The sequence below is a fragment of the Phacochoerus africanus genome, chromosome X, assembly GCF_016906955.1.
Source record: "Phacochoerus africanus isolate WHEZ1 chromosome X, ROS_Pafr_v1, whole genome shotgun sequence".
In the NCBI taxonomy this organism is placed as follows: domain Eukaryota; kingdom Metazoa; phylum Chordata; class Mammalia; order Artiodactyla; family Suidae; genus Phacochoerus; species Phacochoerus africanus.
In genome coordinates, this window is record NC_062560.1 from 23,198,054 (window position 1) to 23,210,723 (window position 12,670).

General features: G+C 43.5%; 1 protein-coding gene across 1 annotated transcript in view; it reads left to right on the forward strand.

The window, feature by feature from the left end:
• Positions 1 to 12,670, forward strand: part of POLA1 (DNA polymerase alpha 1, catalytic subunit) — a 307,921-nt gene that overhangs the window by 75,774 nt on the left and 219,477 nt on the right. The window lies entirely within an intron of this gene.

Consider the following 12,670-nt stretch of genomic DNA (forward strand, 5'->3'; position numbering starts at 1 on the left):
AACCTGGCGGCAGCTTGAATATTGGCTTTAGGGCGGGGAAGATATCCGGGACAACTTCGGGATAACTCCTGGCTGTGTGACTTGTGCAGGCAGATGGATGGCGTGCCTTTCACTGAGTTGAGGAGTGTTGGAAGATGTCTTGGGATTGGGGCTGGGGAAGGAAAGATGAGCAGTCTGATATTGGGTATGTTAAGTTTGAGGTGGCAGAGTAGAAATTTGGGAGTCATTGGTGAGTTGGGATAAATCAAGCCGTGGGCCTGGATGAGGTTACTTTGGGAGAAGAGAGAGTAGGGAGAGAAGTGCGAGTAGAGCCCTGTCTTAACGGATGCCCAATGCGGAGAGGCTGGAGGAGGAGGAGGAGGGACTTCAAAAGTCAGCTCTACAAGAGCCACCAGAAGAAGAGAAAAGCAGGAACATGAGGGGGCGTGGGAGCCAGTGAAGAGTGTTTCAGGGAGGTGGTAGGTGACTGTGAGAAAGAGGCCCTGGGACACAGAGGTGACCGTTGTCTTCAGTTGGTGCTGTTTGAATGCACTGGTGGTGGAGACCAGGATTGCTATAGGTACATACTATAATTCTCCCTAGTTCATAGATGAGGGCTTTGAGGCCCAGAGAGGTACCTAAGTGGCAGACCTGGAATCCAGGCCTCGGCCTGTGGCCTCACCTCCCCACTATCCCTGTTCGATCTGACACCTCCAGCCTCTGGCTTCCCGGGTGAGTCCTGAGTCCGCACCCCTGGCTCTGCTGGTCCCTGGGTCAGCCATCCACTGGTTGGTTATTTAACCTCTGAGCCTCAGCTTCCTCATTTTTTTCTTAGCCTTTTCAGGGCCTCACTTGCAGCATATGGAAATTCCTAGGCTAGGGGTCAGATTGGAGCTACAGCTGCCGGCCTACACCACAGCCACAGCCACTCAGGATGCGAACCGCATCTGCGAGCTACACCGCAGCTCACAGCAATGCCGGCTCCTTAACCCACTGAGCGAGGCCAGGGATCAAACAGGGCATTAATTGGGTTTGTTACTGCTGAGCCACAATGGGAACTCCAGGCTTCCTCATTTTTAATTATGGTAGCTAACCAAGAGGTTGTTGGCAGAATTAAATGAGTGTGTTTACGCCTCAAGTCAGAGTGCAATACCTAATAAGCACCCAGTAAATGTTAGGTGAAAACCTGACACCTTAGCTGTCTTCCCCTCAGAGCCTTTCTTACCCCCAACTGCATTTTTCTCTCACTCGAATACTTCATAGTCTCCTCTAGATAAGACCAATTTGTAGGCTATTTGCCAAATTAGTTGCTATTTTGTGTTTTTACCTTGTTGTTGCGTCTGCTTCTTGTGCTTTTGTCCACGTACACCACCAATTTCTGCCCTTTCAGTCTAAAAACTCACTTTCCCTGAGTGATTTAACCTTTTTCCCTCACTCCTTAATTTCATGACCTCAGCTTATACTTATATTTACTCTTAAGCGTTTCATGTTCATGCATTTGGTAGGTTTTTTTTTTTTTTTTTGGTTTATTTTACTAAATGTGTTCGGGAGTCTGGAGTGGTTTTTCATGTCCTTCAGCATCATCTAGTAGTGGGCACCAACTGGCAAACACCGACCATTTTTAAAATATTTAAGCAATGGATGTCTTTCCTATCACTATTACCCCAGGCCTGAGTAGGCAGTCCGCCAGCCTTAGCTTCAGAATATTTAGGTTCATCTCTTTCTCTCCATGGCCACTGTCGCCCCCATTGGCTCTGGCCAGGACCACCGCTGCATTCTCCCTTTGGTGGCCCCTTCCCACTCTCGCCTGCTGATGGGTATTTTTAAGGCGTGATTGCATCGTGCCGTTTCCAGCGGCTTCTGTCTCACTTGGCCTTGGTCTCCCAGATCCTCCACGGTCATTTCACCTCAGTGGTCTCCCCGTGTGCTGCTGACCCACAGTTCTCCCTACTCCCGCTTTGCTCCAAGCCCACAGGCTCCTTTTAGTGGTGCCCACAGTCAGTCTGTCCCTCCGAGGGCCCGCTGCTCTGGGCGCCACCTCCCGGAATGCTTCTCCCCGGCCTTGGTGCCAGCCTGCCTTTGCCTCTCTCTTTGTCTTGGTCTCCGCTCCTGCCGCTCCTTCTTGATCTTCTACCTAACGAGGTTCGTCCACCCTACCTCCCTTCTCTCATTTTTAAATTAAAAAAAAAAAAAACTTTTTCTTTTTTCCCATCATTTCTTAGAGCATAAAAAACCACATTCATGTAGCCATTGCCCAGAACTAATACATGTTAAGATTTTCTTATAGTTGCTTCAGCTTTGAAGAGAAATGCCCTGTTGATAGTTAATATCCTCTGCCAGCTTGCCCTGCCCTAGTCTCTTGCCCTCGCTGGAAGCAGCTGTGACTGTGCAGCTGATATGTACCTTTCCTGTTTGTATGCTTTTGTTCCCTTTGAATGTGCCCATTTACTTTATGTAAATGATGTATCATCTTTGAATTTGCAGCTTGATTTTTCTCTCAACATTATACTTTGACCTATACCCATGTCGTTACCTACAGATCTAATCATTCTTTTGAACTGCTCTCTAGTAGTCCGTCATGTGAATATTCTGCGATTTATTTTTCCCTTTCCCTAGTGACGGGCATTGAGGTTGTTGGTATTTCACTGTTATGGAAGGTAAACGTTCCTGTGCTTGTCTCTTTGTACATGGGTGCGAGTTTCTCTGTCGTGTTCTTTTCTTGCTCAGCACCCCGTCCTGTTCACGTTTTGGCAGTCATCCTCTTGTACTCGCGGACTTAGTTGTTTCCGGGTTCACCTTCATCTTCCTGATTAGGCTCTGGGCCCCATCAGGTAGGGAGTTTGTTTTACTCACCCCTGTACACACAGTACCTCACAGGGCCCCTGGCACATAGTAAATACTGGGTTGATATTTGTTGCGTTAATGTAGCTACCTGCTTTACATCTGTCTTGTATGCTTCATCCCTTTAGTTTTTGATCTTTGGTTTTTAGATTTTTGAAGAAAGGTTAAGACTGTTGAAATGAGTTGCCGAATCTTATGAGTAGTGAGTGCAGGTGGTTAAGTTAATCTGGCGTGGAAAGTAGGTGAAAGAGAAACAAAGCTTTAAATAACTTGCTTTGGATTAAACCTTTTTTCATCTCAAAATTTGGAGGTGAAGGGTAACTTAGAGTCACATGGACTAGCTTTCGGTTATTAAAGGAATTAGGTTGATCATCTGAGATCACCTTCCACATCTGTAACATTATTATTAAAGATTTTTGGAGGGGTGAGGGGATTTTGTATTTGTATTCTAAAGTCATTTTATTTGATAATTAGAAAAGAACTATCCATCTGTTGATATTAATTTTTGGAGTAGGACTTGAGGTGGGCACAGAAGACAGGGGCCATGAATGAAGAGATGTGAGAGGAAATGGGACTGTTGATCTTCAGATTTTTTTTTAAATTCTCATTTTTATTAGGGTCCATGAATCAGTACATGTGTTCTGTGCTTTGTTTTTTGAAACTGTTAAATGTTCCCTTATCGTCACAGAGTTGAGATTTAACAATTTGATGCTCACATACTGAATTCACACATAGAGAAGGAAGACCATTTCATGGGCGCAAACAATTTGTCTGTACTCCTCTGCTATTCTTAAAGTGGAGATGGCTGCCGTAATCATCTTGGGCCTCATTTCCAGTACAGGGCATCTAGGAGCCTGTCCAAACCATTTGCTGATAAATTGAATCACTGGAAATTATGCTTGGAGATATTTTGTAGAGGGGAAGAAAATACAGCTGTCGTTGAGTCCTGTGCTGACGCCTCCTAATTTTTTCCTTTTCAGTTTAGAGTGTATTGGTTCTCCCTCACCTCACTCAGTTTATTATGGCAGATGTTACTGGCCCTTGACTTGGGTTGGGTAACAATTATTAGGAACTCTCGAAGAGCTTGGGATCTGGTCTCACTTTCCTCGCTGTATATATATACATAGGAAGAATTACACATACCATTCAATTAGGGGTAATATTAGTAGCTAAGATCTATTAAGAATTTAATGCCTGCTAGGCACTGTTCTAAGCACTTTGTACTAACAGTAAAGCCCTGCTACAACATAGCAGCTGCATTTAAAAAAATTCTTTTTCCAGTTATGTAGAGTGTAGGAATCATGTTACTGTGAGATTTATGAGAAATAGTGTTTTTCACTTTGTTGACTAGTTACCGTGTGTGGGATGGCGTGGAGGAGAAGATGTTCTCATTTACTAGGTGTATAGATACGTACTGCACTGAGGAAACCAAAATGGCCATGAGCTGGTTATTTCCCAACATCCTCCCTACTCCTCATCCAGCCTCTTGATGCAGGCTTCCGCCCCGTCCTGTAAGTGGTGGCTGTGTGTAGGATGGGAGCTGATCCTCAATCGAGTTAGATCTGAATTCGCCTGATTATGAGGCAGGTGAGCATGGGGTTTTATTTCATGATCTCCATTTTATGAGCTGGGAGAACTGAAGTATAGAGATTGTCAGTAACTTGCCAGAGAATCACAGAGCCACGATTCTATTCTCGGCCATCCACGCATTCTTACTTGCCCCCCTGCCCCGCCCCGCCGCCGCCGCCGCTGCCGCCGCCAGTGTGCATTTCCTGTGTTTTTTGAGAGTGTGTCTACCTAGAAAGCATCATGAGGTGGGAGAAAACAGGGTTATCCTCACCATGCTGGGAACCATTTTTGTTTCAGAGCACACGTGCCAGTTCACATGTGTCATTCTGGTTTGGTTAGTATTTGCTGCCACTTGATAGGTTTTCCAAGGGCGTTGATTCTCCTCCTACCCCTTCAGTCGTTTGACAGCAGCCATAAGGGAATTGAATTGGTCCTAATTAACGAGGCCCTAAGAATGGAAGTCTTAAGGAAGAGGACTCAGGTGATGAAGCAAGGGTAGCGAGGGGTGGGGAGGAAGGTGTTTGTGGCATTAGTGGTGGTGGTGCCATCCACCACAGCTGAAACGGGTGGTTCTGGACTGTGTCCGCAAAGCTTGTCTATAGCCCTCACTGCCTGTTCCAGTGGTCAAGGTCGAAGTGTGTTTGCCGTAAGCAGAATAAACAAATAGATCCGGAAAATGTATTCGGTAATCTTTGCTTGATGAGCAGAAGCTAGCGGTTGTTTAAAACAAATGAAGGGGATAAAAACTCCCCTAACTTTTATTTACCAATCAGATTGCACAGGCAAAAAATAGCCTATTTTTAGACTGAGCCTCCAATTATGCTAAGCCTTGAAGATAATGAAACAGTCTGACACAAAAGAGCGTGGTGACGCAAGTTTGTGTGGTGAAATTCCAAGATATTCACTGACTTTTTAGGATTCTGCACAGTGAATATTAAGCTCCTAAAGTGTTTGTTGCCCGGAAACAGTGCTTTATTCTTTTACATGCAGTGTAATGAAGTGAACCTGTGTTGTAATTTGTTTCTAGCGAGGAGAAGGGAGAATTAGCACACGTCATCTACCCCTGCATCCTGTCTTTGGCCTTTTGTGTGTCCCTTTTATTTGGTGAAGCCACCAAGTCATGCTGTTACTAACACTGCACACTTCCTCCTGTTAGAGCCACTCCAATTTGCCTTCATGTTCTGCACAATGAGGTTTTCCAGTATTTCAATTAATTTTCTATCATAGATGTGGCAGAATTTGGAGGCTTTTCTCCCCCTGCTGCTCTTTCTTCATTCTGCCTAAGAATTACTATTAGCTTTTTCTGCTCCTGTTCTTTCCTAATCATATCAGGTGACATCTTTCCTCCGAGCTAATTAATTTGGGGGACATAAGTGAAATGTGCGCTGGTCCAGGGCTTAGTTGGCTGGATCAGTGGAAGTTGGCTCTGGGTGCTCTCAAGTCTCACGTTGCCTTTCCATTTCCAGGTTTGGTAGTGGGCTTCTGGGCTTGTATTCCACTGCCTGTAGTTGTCTTCCTGAAAATGAAGTGCTCAGTGCTCTTGTGATGGAAGGCAGAAAGCTTCCTTCTAGGGCGATGTGTGTTCTTACTCCTGAGTCCTGCTATACCTTGGGTGCTAAGGCGTCTATTTCCTGGAGTCAGAAGCTCTGCCACCTTCTGTTTAGCCTCAGAATGTTCTTTTTCAAAGTGGTCGCCATGAGAACTGAATGTGGGAAGAAAGAAGGAAAGACCTAGCAAATCCAAGAAGCCATAGCTGCCAGCTCCTGGCATTGGTGGTTTATGGAAGGCTTTGATGAGGTGGGGAGGGAATGGGCTGTGCAGGGGATGAAAGAGCTCCTCGTTAGATTCAGACTGAAGTGCATTGCTGTGACCTGCAGAATAGCTGGAAACATAAAATAGGAATCAGGTGATTGAGAAGGACAGCCTGGTTGGAAGAATTGGAAGCTAGGAAATGTCTCTGGCCGGATGCCTGTTCTCCACATACAGTACTTTTACTATATTTCATTTAATCTCCCGCAACCCTGTGGGTAGGGAATCTTACCCCTTTTTACAAATGAAGAGAAAGTCTCAAAGGGATTAAGTAAATTGCCAAGGTCTCTTTACTTGTAAGTGGCTAAAATGAATATGGCTTCTTATATCCGTGCCACTCTTCTGAAATACAGGAAACACAGACACCAAGCGTATTTATCTTCTAATGCTTGGTGAGTAAAATACTGGGTGGTCCAATAGCTGAAAAGGCTGTAATAGCTTTTTTGTTACCATACTTCAATAGAGAGCTCTTTCCTAAAACTGTAGATGGGCCAAATTCAATTCAGTTATCTGGCCTCCTCCTGTGTGCCAGGCGCAGTATTGAATCCTGCGGATCCAAGGGTCCCTGACTATCGTGTGAGTTGAGAGGGTACAGGGAAAGGAAGGCTTTGGCCTGTAATCCAATTCTGTATTGTATGAATAAGGTATATTAAAAAGAGAAGTGGACATTGCCCGGGGGTTAGAGAATTACAAGCATGTCCGTAGAATAATTAATATTCCCAGTTCTGTTGATTCCTTGGTCCTTGGTCTGTTGATTCCAAGGATTTGCCCGGAGAAGTATAGGATGCTGTTTTCAGAGGTATGAGGCCCAAGAGCAACCATATGATGTTGTCACATCCTTGGGGAACCTTCCTTTCCAGCTAGGGGTCTAAATTCAGAGGTTAACAAAGGTTTTGTTTGTTTGTTGTTGTTGTTGTTGTTGCTATTTCTTGGGCCGCTCCCGCGACATATGGAGGTTCCCAGGCTAGGGGTCCAATCGGAGCTGTAGCCACCGGCCGAAGGCAGAGCCACAGCAACGCGGGATCCGAGCCGCGTCTGCAACCTACACCACAGCTCACGGCAACGCCGGATCGTGAACCCACTGAGCAAGGGCAGGGACCGAACCCGCCACCTCATGGTTCCTAGTCGGATTTGTTAACCACTGCGCCACGACGGGAACTCCAAGGTTTTGTTTTTGGTGAATGAAGAATCTTCCATTTCTGTAGCCATTAACCTTTTTCTTTTCTTAATTTTGAATTCTCCTGAGCTATACCTCTCTTCACCCCTTCTCTGACCAGGGAGGGCAGAGGGCTTTCTAATTCCAGCTTGGCACAAAGCTGGTGCCTAATAAATTTTTTTTGCCTTATGGCAGCAGAACCTGAAATCTTCCTATGATTAGTTCATACTAAACTTTTCGAATAGAGCTAGAGGGAGATTAGTTTTGTTGGATAAAAAGCTGCCTGCTCACCTTGAACAGTAACAAAAATGATAGATAAATCATTAAGTATAAATTAAAGCCCAAGACAAGTGAAAAAATATTTCAAAAATTTTGTCCTTTTTAAAATTCTATCTCCCAGCCAGATGCATTTCGTTTCAGGCCAGAATGCTGGATGTCACCCTTGACATACACTCTCTGGAGGATAATTTGATTAGGAAATGGCTTTTGGTAATCTCTCGGGAACCCTGGATCATAGTTGTCTGGCATCTGCCAAACTTGGAGACCACCTCCCCTTCCTGGAACATAGGGATCTTCATGTCTTTTTGGTACAATCAGATGGGGATTGTAGGGAGGAAGTCAAGAATCAGAATGGTTTGCTTGTTCTCATTTCTCTAGTAAATGTGGTATAAGCAGTAAGTACTTGGACATTCCCCTGGGCCTGAAGGTGGGTTCTTTGGCACCTCATGCCCTAAAAGGTGGCGAACCCTTCAGTGCTTTTATCAGAGTAGAAGTAGGGTCATCGAGTCATAGCTCTTATAATTTGGGATGCAAATTACACATGACCCTGTCACATGTCAGGATTTTATTGAGACGACCAAAGACAACGAGTGTTGATTCTGTTTCCCGAAAGGTGAACTCTAGAAAATTACAGCCTTTTAGGAACACAGTGCTGGAGAAAAATGGCTAAGCAGCTGTTTTTCAGTATATTTCAGCAGTGACCAAGGATCAGTATTAGTTCACCAAGAACTGGTAGTATTGTTAATTTTGTTTTTTCCTTTTAGGCTTAATGTTAGGTTGAACCACTTGAAAAGTGCTAGTTTTGAACGTCAAAGCAGTTGAATATCAGCAATTTTGTATTCTAATAGTTTTTATTGTGGTTTTTTTTTCTGATTGTAAAATTAATACATGTTCATTATGGCATACTTAGAAAATATAGAAGAATAGAGGAAAATAAAATTTATTCATAATCTAACAATCTATTTTTGTGCATTTCTTTCCATCTTTGCCTAAATGATGTTCTTAAGAATACTATTTTTGAAAAATATAATTTAAATTATAGTTCATTTTTGTAGAGTATCTGGCTATTTATATTGAACCTATCATAAGCATTTCCTTGTAATCAGATATTTATAGAAACCGAATTTTTACTTTTAGGATTTTTAGCAAGTAGATGTCGCATAATTTATTTGTTCATATTCCTAGTTTAGCACACTTCCGTTGTTTTTAGTGTTTTACAGTGATATATAGTGCTGTAGTAAACATCTGTATGAATCTTGGTCTACATTATACTCTGATTATTTCCTTAGGATAAATTGTCAAAAGTGGAATTTCGAGGTTAAAGGATGTGAACTCTTAATATATATTTCCAAATTGCTTACCATGGAGAATGTATTCTTTTATGCCCCCCACCAGCGGTGTGCGAGAGGACTTGCTTTGCAGCATCTCCACGATTAGCTATTACTTCCCAAATCAACAAAGAAACAAGATAGGCCAATTTTTGTTTTTGAACCTTTGATAAGTTTAGTAAACAAGGTCATAGAGTCTCATTTTCTCAAGGGCCCTGACAGGATTTCTTGTAATATCATTATGGTCCAGTTGAACCCGTCTGAACTGAATGCCAATAGAATTAGAGGGATCTCTAGTTTGCCAAACAACTATACTCTAGAAAGGTTTTATTAGTGAGTTACTGTCAACTGATAGGGATCCCCCTATTATTATATGGTGAGGCTCAGTGACCCTGCCCAGACTGACATTATTTGTAGAGATTTTGATGAAGATAGAAATATGCTTAGTAGATTTGCCTGTATAGCATAACGCCGAGGGAGATGGCTATTCGTTCTTTCCTAATAGACTGTGGGTTTTTTAAGCATAGGAGCCAGAGTACAGAGGGCAGTCCTTCTAGAATCAGCTGTGTGGCTTCCAGCAGAGTTACTTAACCTCTGCCTTGGTTTCCTCATCTATGCAATGGAAGTCAACAGAGTGCTTAGCTCATCTGTGTGTTTGGAAGATTAAATGAATTAAGTGTAAAGCACCGAGAACAGTTCCCCGCCCTTGGTAAGTGATCAGTAAAGGTTAGCATGCCGTTACTGTCGTCATCAATCTTTCTCTCTCCTAATTGGTAAGTGAATTGGTAATTGGTAAATGACTTCGGTGAATGACTAACGGAATCAACATCATAAGGTAGAATGGGCCCATGCTATAAAGGAAATATAGTGGACAGGTCTTGCTTTTATGTTTTATAATATTAGACTCCCATGTCAAGAAATGTTGAGATTTACACTGTGTGGCTCCGGAAAGTAGAGATGTGTTAAATCACCGAAATTAGCAAGAGGGGACTTTCTACAAATTGATGGCCTCTACTAAGCAGTGGAGTTGTGCTTTCAGGTTGGGGAGGAATTCAGACAGAAGCTTCCAGACTATTACAAGTATATAATAGAAAAGAGAAACCTTCTTTGGATCAGAGGTTGGACTAGATGACCTCTGAAGGGCCTTCCAATTCTAGGCCAGTTCTGTGATCCTGAGCGGAATAAGAAGGATTATCACAGAAGATGCACTAAGGCCCAAGGAGTGTATCTCTGGAGGGGTTGATACCGCTAATCCCTGCCCGCCCCGCCCCGCCCCGCCCTGCGCTCCCTGCTTCACTCTCTTTCACCTGCTGCATGTCAGCCTGGCAGTGGGCCGCCAAGCTTGGTGTCCCAGGACACCCCTTCCTCAGTAGCGGTGCCTAAGGGACAAGTCTTCAAAATGAGGGCGCTCTTTTTATAAACACACAAGAAAATCGAAATTGTTCCCTCCAAAGCATATCTCAGAATTGTGAAAAACCAAGCAGAAGGTTTTGTCCCTGGTGGATGTGCTATTATTGTAGCTTTACAAAGGGCAGAGGGTGGCCTTCAGCTTTTGCTCAGGGCTTCTGGGTCCTGGGCTTCTGTACTTGCCTGGTGTCTCCGCTAAGCCAAGTGTTGATGTTCTAATCCCCAGGGAGGGGTCCCTGAGCCCACACTGGCAAACACTCTGTTGGGGCTTTTTATTCCTTGGGCCGGCATGATTTTTCTGTCAAATGACCTCTGATCCCTGGCCCTTAAGTTATTCTTTAAGGGTAACTTCCAAATAAAGTTAGAAAGCTGGCTTAGGAGCCCAAGCAATTGCTTTCATTCTTAGGCTTCTTTGCTGGATGATTTCTGATATGTCTTGTCATTGGTTTGTGCTGCTCTCCCCATTTGTAATATTTGGAACATTGGCTTTTTGCCACACTTGTCAAGGATTTATGGGTGTTAATGACATGTAGTATATAAAGTGCTTTGAGATTCTTTTATGCAACTTGGTATTATCTTGAAAGCAAGAGGTTTAACTGTTCATTTGTTAGATAACTAGTGGGATTTTAAGCAGATGTAATCACACCATGTCTGTTATTTAATGTATTGGGTTATACACACAACTTTTCAACTGCTCAAATTTTCAGTGAAGTGGCTTTTTTTTTTTTTTTTTTTTGTCTTTTTGCTATTTCTTTGAGCCGCTCCCGCGGCATATGGAGGTTCCCAGGCTAGGGGTCGAATCGGAGCTGTAGCCCCCGGCCTACGCCAGAGCCACAGCAACGCAGGGTCCGAGCTGCATCTGCAACCTACACCACAGCTCACGGCAACGCCGGATCGTTAACCCACTGAGCAAGGGCAGGGACCGAACCCGCAACCTCATGGTTCCTAGTCGGATTCGTTAACCACTGCGCCACGACGGGAACTCTGCATTTTTTTTTTTTTTTACCTTTTTTCTGTTCATAAAACCCATTATTGGGGAATGCCTGGGAAAAATTGGGAGTGAAGGTCCTGAAAAAAAATCGTCCAGTCCATGGTATTTAATGTTCTGCTTTGTCCCTCGTTGTGCTGTCTGGCAATCAAAAACTGACATGAACTCACAGTATCGAAGCGTTTTGCTGTTGTTACCAGGGTATGTCTGTAGCTGGTGTTAACAGAGGCTCTGAGTTCTATGCTGTGTGGTGCGTGACCCAAAGGGTTGCTGCTCTTTGTGCCAGGTGGGTTAATATGTTTTAGAAAAAGCATCTGTGGAATTTTACAGTGGATACTCTTTCGTAGCCATATTAATTTTACCCCTTTTGAGTAGTATCAGTTTACCAGCCAGAATCTAGGGCACGCAAATGTGTTATCAGAGTGATTTGAAACAGTGATGTACACACAGGGAGTGAGCTTTATGGGGATGGTTCTGATGCTTTCAGGACCTAGGGTCTCATTGCATGTATTTTGAGCTGGAGCGTTAAGCCTGGTGCCTTAAGAAGGCTTTGCTGCTTCTTTGAATCTTTAGAATTTATAAAACCAAAGCTTTGTACCCTTCGGTAGGAGGATTGTATGTAGTCCCCAAAGGTCCTTGGAATGTAGAAGCCACAGAGAGGAGTAGATCCATGTTTACACTTGTCATTGGCATTGCGTTATGTGCACAGTGTTGCACTCTGCAGAATAAAAATTAGAATAGTAGAGATGGCATGTATGGAAGTTTGTTTTTTTTTTTCCAAAGATTACTAGGTTTCTGGACTCAAGACTGAAAGGAACCTCCTTGTTTTACAAATAAAAAAAAACAACAAAAAAACAAAAAAAAAAACCGAGGAAGAATCAGGACTGAAGTAAAAGCCAGGGGTCTTCCTTCTAAGCCAGAACTGATTGGATATCACCATTCTGATAGCTGCCTTAGCACACCCCTGTAGCATTTCGAAAATGACTCTCAAGAAAACAATGCAGTTGTTGAATCTGTAGTCCAGAGAGGTTTTATTATTTGTATTAACTAATGTCAGATGTTCACAGTTTTCAGAAAGCCTGAGTTGACTGTATTTATTTTGTCCACCTTTCCCCCAGTTAACAGAATGCTTACTCTCTTATTGCCACTTAAAAGTCATCTGGAAGGACTCATGCTGACAATGTAATGCACGGTGAAGGAAGGGGGTAAAGTAGGAAAACATAATTATTGCATGTACAGTCTTTTTAAAGGCCCTTTTCTCTTCCCTCCTCTATCTTTTCCCTAGCCTAGTTGGGTGGATCCGATTTGTGTAGC